Below are 14,068 nucleotides of genomic sequence, written 5' to 3' on the forward strand. Positions count from 1 at the left end.
AATTAACAAGACAGGAAACAAGAAGTGTTGGAGAGGATGTGGAGAGAAGGGAACCCTCGTAGACTGCTAGTGGGAGTGCAAACTGGTGCAGCCACTATGGAAAGCAGTATGGAGTAACCTCAGTAAATTAAGAATAGATCTACCATATGATCCAGCTATTCCACTGCTTGGTATTTATCCAAAGAACTTGAAAATACAAATGCATAAGGATACATGCACCCCTATGTTCATTGCAGCATTATTCACAATAACCAAGTCTTGGAAGCAACCTAGGTGCCCATCAAGGGATAAATGGATAAAGAAGATGTGGTATATATACGTAATGGAATACTACTCAGCCACAAGAAATGAGGAAATCCGGCCATTGTGACATCATGGATGCACCTTGAAGGTATCATGCTGAGTGAAATAAGTCAGAGGGAGAATGTCAAATACTGTATGATCTCACTCATAAGTAGAAGATAAAAACAATTACAAACAAACACATATCAATGGGGATTGGATTGGTTGTTACCCTAGGGGAAGGGGGAAAGGGGGAGGGAAAAAGGGGTGATTAGACTCACATGTGTAATGATGGACTATAATTAGTTTTTGGGTGGTGAACATGATGTAATCTACACAGAACTCAAAATATATTATGATGTACATCTGAAAGCTATATAATGTTATAATCCAATGTTTCTGCAATAAAAAAAGAATTGTCAACCAAGGTTTTAAATATACAATTAATATATGTTTCAAAAGGGAAGTGAAATAAAGATATTAACAGACCAACAAAAGCAGAGAAAAAAAAAAGAAAAGATATTGAATTATGGGTTTCAAACTTTGAATTTTTCTTTCAGCTAGCTTGCTTATAACAGATAAATGATGGCCAACCTGATGATTGTTTTATCTTTGAAAGATTGTGTAAACAAAGTCAGGGCCCTTATTTCTATAAAAATAATTTTTTTTCTAGAATGAAATTAACAAAAGATTATTAGTAGAGGAACAAGAAGAAATAGACGCACAGCAGGAAGACAATTTACATCCAACCAGGATACTTTGAAGAATAAAAGGAGGAGCTATTAATAATTACCCTGGAAATACAAGGGTAAACAAAGACTGTGTCCAGCAAGTTGAGACTTAAGGTCACTCTATGAAGGGACAGGAGTAGCAGAATAAATCTTAATTAATATTTTCTAGATATTTTCAGAAAATATGAGAGTACTTGTAATGGACATAGAGTTGTACTTCCCAGATCAGATCCCCTTTAAGAAAGTTCCCCAACTCCTAGGAGCGGTGCCAATAAGCAGCCTTTACGGTCAGCTCCTTCATAAATGCCTCAGCTACAGAGGGCTGTCTGCCGTAGAACATGCCCTTCCTAGGGCAGCCCAGGCCATTCCAGTCCAACACAGGACAACTGTCTCAGGCCATTTCAGCTCCAGAGCTCCCTACTGGTTGATTATTCCCTTTGCTCAATCTTGCTTCCTTCCCACAGTTGTTGATCTCAAGGGCACTCCATAAAGAACGCCTTGCATACTAAACGGCATCTCAGAATATGCTTCCTGGAAATCCTAACCTGGGGCTGTGCTTGACATTGATATGTAAGTAGTACTGTAATAACTCAATGGCAAATTGGCTTTGACCACAGGCTCTGAGACCAGACTGCCTGGTTACAAACTGGGCTCCATGGCTTACTAACTATATGGCTGTGAGCAAGTTACTTAGCCTCGATTTCTTTTTCTGTAAAATGTAGATAAAGATAGACCCTACCTCATGGTGCTGCTGTGAGACTTAAATGAGTTAATACATGTGAAGAACTCAGAACAGTGCTCAGAACATAGAAGGTCCTCAGTAAGTCTTAGCTGCTATTAGTAATATTTTTAGTCCATTTTTAGTCAAAGTTGGGAATAATCTAGCATCTCCATCAGAGTGTAAGAAGTCCATGGTAGTTTAGGATTGACTGAGTTCCCTAGGACTGGGCCCTTCCTCACATTCCAGTGCAATGGAGCCTCCCAACCAGTACCCAGGTCCTCAGTGACTTAACTCTTACATCCCCCAGTCTCTGGCACTAAGTACAGTCTTTCCAATGATGACATTCCCTGCTTGGGGTCCAGGTCTACCCAAAGTCTAGATTCCTGCTTACTATATCCCAATATTCCCACAACCAAGTCCTTGTTAGTTGCACCTGGATCCTCCTAACATCCCCAAATCTGCTCACCTAGACCTCCAACTATATATATCTAGTTGAGCAGATCTCTGGGGACTCCTCTCAGGCTGACCTTTTCCAACAGCATTCTCATGCTGCCTTCTTTTTCCCTCTAGATCAAATTTCCCAGGTTGAAACATAGCTTTGATTCACACCCAAAACAACAGTCTCCTATTTTTTTCTCCTATGTCTACATACCCAACTCTGTCAGGCCACAGAGACCTCAGTTCTCTTGTTCTATAATCTGGCCTTTGCTGAGGCCTCCAAATTCTCAGTCCCAATCAGCATGATAGAAAGGAAAGCTCTCATGGCAACAAACCACAAGCGACACAGGGATGTTATAAATATGGTCTACAATACCAACCACAGTGAATTTCAGGTGTCTGGTGAGGTTTTAAAGAATTTCTCCCCAAGTGACTTCATAGAGATGCTGGAGTACCAGGTACATCAGACGCCATTGAAGATAATCTAGTTTGTAATAGCGGTAACTGCTTCTGCAGTTAGAAAATGAATATTTCCTTTTGAGATATTATTTATTCCTTCTAAAAAAAGCAACTATTTGTGAGAGAAAAAGACAGGATATTTTGTCTTTTTAGTCTTTAAATAAATAAGATAGGAATAGTGAAGACTAAATTGTCTGCATAATCTCTTACTTCAACATATTGCCCAATTTATTTTTGTTAAGAAGAAGTACATTTTACACTTACAATTAAAGTATTTTAAAATTTTAATCAAAATTAGTTTTCATAAAATAGACATTTTATTGCTAAGGAAAAATATTTTGAATAAAGCAATTTTAGTTTGCGTGTATTAGTTTTGGTGATAGTGACTGTTTGCTCTGATGTTTTAAAAAACACTGTGGATACCACAAAAGACTGAATAGCCAAAGCAACCTTGAGAAAGAAGAGCAAAGCTAAAGGCATCACACTTCCTGATTTCTAGCTGTATTATAAAGGTATAGCAATCAAAAACAGTGTGGTACTGGCATAAAAACAGACACATAGACTAACGGAACAGAATCAAGAGCTCAGAAATAAACCCATGCATATACATCAACTAATATTTGATAAGGGAACCAAGAATACTCAATGGAGAAAAGACAGTCCCTTCAATAAATGGTGCTGATGAAATTGGATATTCCCATGTAAAAGAATGAGACTAGACCCCTATCATACACCACTCACAAAAGTTGTATCAAAATGGATTAAAGACTTATGTGTAAGACCTGAAACCATAAAACTCATAGAAGAAAACATAGGGAAAATTGTTATTGACATTGGTCTTGGCGGAGATTTTTTGGATAAGACACCAAAAGCACAAGCAACAAAAATCAAAAATAAACAAGTACTCGAAGTACACCAGCTTGAGGTATGCTGTCACTCCTGTTACCAAGAGGATGAAATAAAATAATTAATTGAAGTGGAAGGAAATGCATCTCCCCAAAAGAAGAGAAAAACCGTTACCGAAGGGAAGCGACAAAACGATAGCTGTTCATTATGAAAAACACCAATGTTTCTAACTTCAGCTTTCAACAAGTTACTGCTGCAGAGCAGTGCTTCATAGATACTGCTTATGGCTGCTCTTTCAAGTATCAATGAAGCTGATACCTTTTATTTCTGACTGTGCAAGGTTTAGAAGTACTAAGTCTTGATCCTAGAAATTCTGACATGCTTACCCACTACCAGCCCAGATCAATGTCCCAAGTAACCTCCAGAATCTTAACTCAGTATAGACAATGACACTCTTGGATTGCTCTTTAGCAGAGACCTCAGTACTCAATAAAAGATATAATTTACCTTAACAGGCCCAATTGTCACTGATGTTAAAACAATCTTGAGAAACACAATGGTTTTTCCTAAGAACTTCAAGATTCCTTCTTTGTTATGAGCCAAATCTATGCCTGGTCCATAACATTGACATGGTTCTTCTACTCTCCATTGTGGTTCCAAGAGTTGGGAATGAGCTGCTGAATGGCAAGAAGACCACAAAGAGATGAAATTTTCATTTAAAAATACAATAACTGGAGATTTCAGGTTATATGTATTACAAAACAAGGAGAAAGTCACAAGGCTGAGATGGAATTGGATCCTTTTCATTTTAAAAACACTCAGTCATTGGCGATATTCCATAGCGCCTAAAGCCTAGAGGGATTTATAAGAAGAAGGAAAAAGCTATCTAGGCTGCTCAGCAGAGGCAACATTCATTGGGCACATCCTGCTAATTGTTTGTTACATAAACTTCCCAGGAGAATAACCATTCTGGCAACAGCAGAAGAGGGTCCTGAGGTTATAGCCCTTCATATTTCTAAAATATTCAAATTCCTATTAAGATGATAAATCACAATGTTTCTAAAGAAGTGTGATTCATTCACTGTCTAGCAGGTGAATAATCAGTGGATTAAGAGTCCCTAACAATATTATAGATGTAAATGTAATAATGTATTATAGCTCTTTTTAATAATAGGTCAAGAATTCTGAACCTTGCCTTTTAATCCATATTGCTTTAAAAAACTATTATAATCCAAGTACATAAAATCAAACTGACTTTTCTGGGAGATTAGTAAAGAGAATTTATTACTGAACTTAATGCCAGAAAAATGACCATAATGGTAACTCAAAACAAGAAAAAAAAACACATTGGGACCAATAGCCACTCAAAAAAAGGAGTTTAAGTCATAATATTCCCAAACAAAAGGTCCTCATCAATTTAAATATATTTTTTTAACAGCCCAGAAAATCAGTTACTAGTGCCTGACATACAGGAAATGGACTCTGTGAAAAACCAGGTTAAAATCTATACTATTTACCATTGATGCCTTACACAAAAATAGAACAAAATAAAATAAATCCAAATAAATAATAAATCTATTCATCTCAATTTAAATAGATGACAATATGATGAAGTGGACTCAATTTTAAAAATACAATGGCTCTGTAAAACAGTTGAGTTTTTTATGAATAATGAAGTGGTGGATTTAGCTCTGGGTTGTTAAATTAGATGGCTATAATCCAAGCCAACCTTGAATTGCTGATCTGTCCAGGGGCTGCTCGTCAGTGGCTCTTTCCATCCTGGTGGATTATGTTTTTCACCAGCCAGTGAATTTGCCTACCAAAATGAAGTCAATATGTATGCCAGCTCACTTCATTTCCTTTCAAATAGGTTAGACTTTCCGTAGAGCAAGAAAATAGAGGCTGCTATGAGATTAAATCAAACTAAGGTTCAAGGCTCCCGGTGAAGAGAACCTGAAATTTCGGTACTTCGAGGGGAGAGCTGATAGAGGTAGAGAGGTTTTTTCCCATCTCACGGGGACAGCCGAGAGATTGTTTTACTGCAGGTGATATGTTGGTGTGTTACTTACTCATCACACCTGCCAACCTTGAGAGCGTCTCTTTGTCATTACTTGTAACTGCCAGTTTACAAGATGGCCCAGGAGGGAATGAAAGAACCAACTGGAACAAATAGAGGTTTCACCACAGCTGCAGTCTGTTTGCTCTAGTCAGCACAAGCAGTGAATCTTAAATAGAAAAGAGCAACCCAAATACTTCCCCTTTCACGTCACCAGACGTCGCAGGCCCGAGAGATAGGCCCTGGCCTCAGGAGTCATCTTTCATGGAGGGCTGTGAACCAGGTGTGCAGGTTGATAGCGGAGAGAAAAGGCATGATCTGATCACAAAAAGACTTTCTTTCCGTATTAACTGGTTCCAGATAGATAAGGCTTTTCCTAGGACCTTGAGTTCAAATTCTGGGGAAGATGCAACCAATTAAGCAGAAGCATCAGTGAAAAGACTCAGAGCAGCAAGATGGGAAACACACAAGGACAGCCTTGACACTTAGACTGAACTGAAATGAGAGCAGCTGAAGTTGAGGAAAGACGTTTTTCTGCCTAGAATATTTCTGCTGTGCGATTTTTCTCCCTATGGTCAAGTGTGTATGTTTAGGCATTTTAAGCTGTAGGCTGTTCTGGGCACAGTATATAAGGCTCATCTGTTCACCCTGGTCTTACTTTGACTTGACCTTTCCATTAAATTGGCATTTTGTAGTAGTTTGGAAACTGTGCCTTGGGGAGAGAGTTTGCGGTGGTGAGCAGAGAGGGTAGTGAAGCAAAAGAACGCAATTTATAACCATTTTGGTAGCCTGTCGACAGCGAAGTTCATGCTACGATGTTTTGAATGCATTTCTGGGGACTATGTCAGCCCCCTAATGTGACTACAAGTTAAAACTTAGCTTAGATGTGGTTTTAAAGCACAACAGAATGACCTAGGGAGCTTTCTAAAAGTACCTGTGCCTGGATCTCATCCCTGGTCATTCTAATTTAATTGGACTAGGATGGGACTCAGTCATTGGACTTTTTTTTTCTTTTTTGAGGAAGATTAGCCCTGAGCTAATGTCTCCCACCAATCCTCCTCTTTTTGCTGAGGAAGACTGGCCCTGAGCTAACATCTGTGCCCATCTTCCTCTTCTTTATACGTAGGACAGCTGCCACAGCATGGCTTGACAAGTGGTATGTAGGTCCACACCTGGGATCCAAACCAGCAAACCCCAGGCTGCCAAAGCGGAAGGTGCAAACTTAGCCACTGCGCCACCAGGCCGGCCCCAGTCATCGGACTTTTTAAAAAGCTCCCTGAGATATTTATAAGGTACACATATTTCTAATGTGTAGCCAGGACAAAGGACCCCTACTTTATGTCAAAAAAAGCAGGAGAAAAGCCAAATACAGACAGAGTATGCTCTGGTGTATAGGGGCATGTCTGCTGCCATTTGGAAAGGACCTATCAAATTCTTAGTCGCACTGGTTCTGTCATTGATGGATTGGTCTCAGAGATGCTTGCCTCTATGTTTCTTTACCAACTACCTCACCTATCAGAAATCCTACATAAAGTTATGCAGGTTGGTTGGGATCTTAAACACTCTCCCCCGATGTTGAATATATATATAGCCTGACATGCATGTGGCATGTATACCTGTTGATGGCTTAAAACAATAGTGGTATCTGATGAGAATTCAAACTTAAGGAAATCCTGCTGGAGCAATGCCGCAATGATCATTATAACACCAATGGCTTTTCAAAAGTATAAATCTTCTCTAATTTGGCCTTAAATTCTTTTTTAAATTCAGCATTAAAAGAGATCCTTCTATATCTAAAATTTGATCTTCAACCACAGTAAGGAAGGCTACAGTTTTTAAATTGACACAATTTCTTTGATAAAATAAAGACTGTCAAAATTATACATAGAGGCCCCTAAGGCAGGAGGAAAGATACTTTCCATCTCTGTGGTAAATAAAGTTCTTGACAGAGTCTGAGTGAAGGAGGAGAAGGGTCTGGCTGCAATCTCCTGATAGTCATTCTCTGGCATGATGGAAGAAGGATTATGGAAAGGGGAAAATAATTAGCTTTCATCACAGTGTCATGACAGAATCCTCCCCTCCGTGGGACTAGCCTCATGGAAAAGATGATTATAGCCACTGCCATTCCATAAATGGGCTGCATTATGCAACCTATGATAAAAAATGTTTGACATTCCATGAAGCATAAATCGAGAAAGCACAGAATATGAATTATGATTTAAGTGGGAAAGCAGCCTCATGGGAAGAGAGTGATCTAGTCCATGACAAGCAAATCAGGCTTTGCAATTCCTCTGTGTTCCCAGTTTCAATGGGCTGATAAATAGGAAGAGAAGAATGATTAACTTTCTTGCAGAGTGTACAACTCCCTGTGAGAATTAGAATTGTTACTGGATATTAACTCAATATTCCCCCACATAGTATTTGCCTTTCAATGTGGTGGAATAAGCCCAAAACTTGGTACTGGGAGTTCTGTGTTCTTATCCAAGTTTTCAAAGGCCTGCAAATAACTGTGAGCAATTCAATAGCTCTGGATCTTGCTTTTGATCACCTGTAAACAATAGGATTCTATTCATTCATTTGTTCATTCAAGAAATATTCACTGTTGCCTATTATGCACCTTGCTAGGCACTGAGGATACAGAGATGAATAATACATGGAGCTTGTCCTCAAGCAGTGTAGAGACTCGACAACTAAGTAAATAAATATGGACTATTCAGTGGTGTAAGTGCAATAGTAGAAACATATGCACAGTAGGAAAAGAAATGACTAACTTAGTTGGGGGAGAGGGAGGGGAATCTCAGTGCAGACTTCACAGAGCAAGAAATTCTTGAGCAAGGTCATGAACATGTAGGCCCAAATTAGTTTAAGTTTCTGTGATCTTAAAATTGAAAATAAAGTAGTTCAATAATAAATGGATTTACGTGGGTCAATTGCTGTCTCTGTATAAATTGCAAGAGTTTTCCCATAAGTCCTGTAGATCTATGAATCCTGTAGCGAATCATAGAATCATATCTACTGAGCATCTTATTATCCTTTCATAGTGCTGTACCAGGCCCCATCCTGGAAATCATCATGGTGCCACAGTCTCTCGATTCAATTATTACTGAATGCCTACCATGTGCTTGGCTTTGGACAACACACCGGGCAGATAAGAAGGACTAAGACACAGTTCTGCCGTTAATAAGTTTAATAGGCAACCAGGGGGAAAGATTTGTAAACATATCTTATCTAAAAATGAAGGAGTTACAGAGCAATGAACACCACAATATCAGTTGGTAAAAGGAGCTAGGGAACACATTAAAAGGGGGTACTTAATTTTGACTGGGGGCAGGGTTTTAGAAGAAGAACAACACCACAGTTCACACTTATCAAGCTTTTACATCATGTGCATTTTCCATGATTGTCTCATTTAATTCCTTATCACAATCCTATAAAGTAAATATTACTACTCCTTTTTACAGATGAAAAAACTGGGGCTCAGAGACCTTAATAATCTAGCCCAAAAGCACAGTTATTGTTTAATAAGGTGAGCTTTCTATGCAAGCCTGAGACGAGAATCCGCATGCCTAGCTGTAATTTGATACTGCTTCCCAAAGAGAAGTTTCCTAAGGAACTGATTTCATTAGTTTCCTAGGGCTGCTATAACAAATTACCACAAACTGGATGGATTAAGGCAACAGAAATTTATTTTCTCACAGTTCTGGAGGCCCTAAGGGCAAAATCAATGTGTTGGCAGGGCAGCATCCCTCTGAAAGCTCTGGGAGATAATCCTTCCTCTCCTCTCCAGCTTTTGGGGACTCCAGGTGTTCCTTGGCTTGTGGAAGTACAATGCCAATCTCTGCCTCCTTCTACACATCGCCTTCTCCTGTGTGTCTGTGTCTTCTCTCCTTTTGTCTCTTATAAGGACATTGATCATTAGATTTAGGGACCATCCTAATTCAGGATGATTTCATCTCAAGATCTTTACCTGAGTTATATTTGCAAAGACCATGTTTCCAAATAAGTTTACGTTCATAGGTACCAGGGGTTAGGATTTAGATAAATGTTTCAGAGGACCACAATTCAACCCAACAGAGAGATGCTTTAGTGGAGTTTTTAGGACAAGTTAGAGTTTGTCAGAATGGGAGACAGTATCCCCAGCAGAAACAACAATAGGTTCAAAGACCAGAGAGGTAAGAGAATGCCACATTAGGAAACTACACATACTTTGTTATACTAGGAACACAAAAATAAGAATAAACAAACAAATTTTAAAAATATGCTGAATATACATGTGGTGATGGATAAAAACTAGATTATGGTGGGTGAATATGATGAAGTCTATATAGAAGCTGAAATATTATAATATACACCTGAAATTTACACAATGTTATAACCCAATGTGACTTCAAATAAAATAATTAATAAATTGTCCAAAAAAGTGCAATGTTCAATAATCACATGAAAAAAAACATACGCTGAGAAATTAAGTTTAAAAACTAGAGAGAGACCAAATAATAGAGAGCCTTGCCCACCAAGCTAAGTTATTAGGGATATATTCAAGCCTGGGAGTCATTCAAGACTTTTTATGTAAGGAAAGAACGTAATTAATTATACATATGATAAAAGTAACTCTAGCACCAGTTGGGGGGGCAGGATTATAAGGTGGCAATTTGTAGGTAAGGAGATCCGTTAGGTAACATTTGACGTAACCCAGATGAAAGAGAATAGGTCAAAGATCATTAAAAAGGAGAAGGGGCTATGAAATCAAGTGATGATAAGGAATAGATTTGATCAGATTTGATCATCAATTGGATGTGGTGAACTAAGGAAAAGAGAAGCTGAAAATGACTTCCAGGTTTTGGAATGGACCGCTCACTGGGTTGACAGTGCCATTCACCAAAAAGCAAAACCAAGAATAGGTACTGCTTCATGGGGAAGGATAATGAATTTTGTTGTAGACATGCTGCCTTTGAGGGACAGAAGCATATATAGGTGAACTAGACAGTTTAACATGTAGAGAGACCAGCAGGTTAGTTTTGTGTGGTTTAATTCTGTTACTTCCTCTAGAGTACGACTTTTCAGGGGATCATGTCTTATTCACATTTACATCCCTAACAGCTATCAGTGTACCTGGCTCATAGTGCTATGATGTCTGTTGAATTAATCTGAATGTCATTCCTATTAACTTGATATCAATGAAATTATAACAATAGCTTATAAGCAATCGTGCACTGATTTTTTTATGTAAGAGTGATGTATTAGGCAGGTTTCATTCTATGTAGGTCTTTCATTCAAATTTCTCCACTCTGAGAGAGAAAGAATTGGCTTCTCAGACTGCTATGTTTCAACAAAGAACCAGGCCTGCACAGCTCAACAACTTACTCTTTCTATGACTGGCCTCCAGGGAGCACACTGCTCTGCTTCTCCATGCAACACAGGGACAGGGCCTGAGAGGGGATGTCTGGTGCCACCTGCAACAGATAGGGCTGTCTTAGGCTGAGAACAGAACTGGGCAACCTACTGCTTTTGTCTACCTAAGCCCTGGTCTGAAAGTTCCATCAATAAAGATAACATTGACTTTTTGATCTCCATCTTTTTGATCTGCCTGACTCCTGCATCAGTTTCTGAGTTCTAGAATTCCAATAGGCATCATCATGGTCCTTATTCTAACTGAAGAGAAACTGACTTGTTCCTTATACAAGTCCTTCAAGTACTCTTCTTTAAACAGAATCGTTTTTATTTGAAAATGTTATTTGAATAACCAAATTAATATACATATTCACCATAAAAACATATATATACATAAACATATTGAAATTATGGACAAACCTACATTTAAAAAATTTATTTAAAAAAATTATCTACAATCCAACAGAAAAACCACTGTTTTTTGATGAGTATCCTTCTAACCTTTTGCTTTACATATATATGTTGTTTGTTTCTTTATATATGAAAAATAAGGTCATACCATAAGTCTATTTTATAAAAAGTTATGATGAAACGTAGTTCCCTGTCATAAGATATACTTCCACATTACTTTATGACTTTTACTTCTCTGTATTGATAAACTACAGTTTACTTAATTAATTTCTTGCTTTAAGGCATTTAGATTACTTGAATTTTGTACTATGATAAACGGTTTTGAAAAACAATCTCATAGCTTAGTCATTTTACATATTTATGACATTTTCATATAATACGTTCTTAAAATTAGGATTTTTAAGGTTTTGAGATACTTTGCCAGATTTTCTACCACCTCATGTGAGTGAACAAGTTCACTGTCACTATTTAAAAGATTTGACAATATAATAGTTGTGCTGGTATCACCGGTTGCCCTTCCAAGTCCACACTCTACCCATTGCCACCCTGTTCTATGCCCCAGGCAGCTGACCCCTAAGGATCTTATCAACCAAGTCCCTTGCCTCTGCCTTTTGGTTGGGTTTGGTCAGTGGAAGACAACAGTAGGATATTGGGATACCGTTGGAAAGAAAACACGTTTATTCCCCAGGCTCCCTGTAGGCCAGAATGGTTGACAGTAGCTGCATATCTCTTCTATTGGTGTCCCTTTGCTGCAGCCACAACTCTCCCACGGATCCACTAAACACTCCCCTTGTTTCTCCATCAGGATGAAGATGGTAACAGGTTCCCATGACTACCATTAACAGAATGCTTCACCATTCCCTATTGGTTACCTTAAGCTACTCACAACTTTAAAACAGTCCTTTCATTTAACTCTCTTCAATTACCCCATAGAGAGAGCCATCTATTTCTTGCCAGGACTCTGACCAAAATACGGATAAGCACAAATTCGTAAACATAGAACTGACCCATGGTGGTCTATATGAAATGCCTGTGAATAAAAAATAACAAAGTAAATACTTTTCACACACCTTTCATACTGTGATACGCTTGTCTCTAAAATGTTAGCATTTTTCCATTAACAGCTTTGGATCACAAAAAAAAAATCAGGATGCTTTTAAAATCCTTAAAGAAAAATTAGTCTTCTCAAAAGAAAATGAAAATTAACAGAGAATTTTCAGTACATTGAAACATTGTCAATTGTGTGTTTTTACCATTTAAAAAATTTAGATAAACAGCTGATTTTAAACAAATATTCAAAAAAGTTAATTTACTCAACAAGTACGTGACAAATATTCAACAACACTAATTATCAGGGAAATGCAAATCAAAACTACAATGATATATCACCTCACACCTGTTAGAATGGCCATTAGCAAAAATATGAGAAATAACAAGTGCTGGCGAGGATGTGAAGAAAAGGGAACATTTGTGCACTGTTGATGAGAGTGTAAATTGGTGCAGCCCCCATGGAAAACAGTATGGAGGTTCCTCAAAAAATTAAAAATAGAACTACCATATGATCCAGCAATTCTACTTCTGAGTATTTATCCAAAGAAAACAAATACACTAATTCTAAAAGATATATGCACCCCCATGTTCATTGCAACATTATTTACAACAGCCAACATATGGAAATGACTTAAATATCTATCAATGGATGAATGGATAAAGAAAATGTGGTATATTATTCAGCCAAAAAAATAATAGCGGATGTTTATAAACAGATTCACTGTCAAGTTGTAGTTCAGAGAGTTGCTGTCTTAAAAAATAATATCTATCCTATTCCTAAAAATGAAGAGGGTTTTTTTCAGGTTTTTTTTGCCATTTGCGACAACATGGATGGACATTGAAGGCATTATGCTAAATGAAATAAGTTAGAGGGGCCGGCCCCGTGGCCGAGTGGTTAAGTTCATGCGCTCCGCTACAGGCGGCCCAGTGTTTCATCGGTTCGAATCCTGGGCGCAGACATGGAACCACTCATCAAGCCACACTGAGGTGGTGTCCCACGTGCCGCAACTAGAAGGACCTATAACTAAGAATACACAACTACGTACCGGGGGGCTTTGGGGAGAAAAAGGAAAAAGATAAAATCTTTAAATGAAATAAGTTAGAGAGAGAAAGACAATTACTATATCATCTCACTTGTATGTGGAATCTAAAAATAAACAAAAACAAAAACAAATCTCTCTCATAGATACATGGAACAGATTGATGGTTGCCCGAGGCAGGAGGCGGGGAGTGGGTAAAATTGGTGAAGGGAGTCAAAAGGTACAAACTTCCAGTTATAAAATAAATAAGTCATGAGGATGTAATGTACAGCAAGGTAACTATAGTTAATAATATTGTATTACATGTTTGAAAGTTGCTATGAAAGTAGGTCTTAAAAGTCTTCATCACAAGAAAAAAGTTTTTGTAACTATGTGTAGTGACTGATGTTAATTAGACTTATGAGGTGATCATTTTGCAATAGACACAAATATTGAATCATTATGTTGTACACCTGAAATTAATATAATGTATATAATTATACCTCACTAAAATTTTACTTATAAATTTTGAAAGTGTTTACTGGAGTGGCAGCCAGAATTCACCTACAATTATTAGTTAGACCATTCCCTATTTTACTACATACTAAGTCAGCATATTCTGAAATGTTCCAGACTTGACATGTCTCTAATTTTGTGGCCCGGT

This window comes from Equus quagga, chromosome 3 (genome assembly GCF_021613505.1).
Source record: "Equus quagga isolate Etosha38 chromosome 3, UCLA_HA_Equagga_1.0, whole genome shotgun sequence".
In the NCBI taxonomy this organism is placed as follows: Eukaryota; Metazoa; Chordata; class Mammalia; order Perissodactyla; family Equidae; genus Equus; species Equus quagga.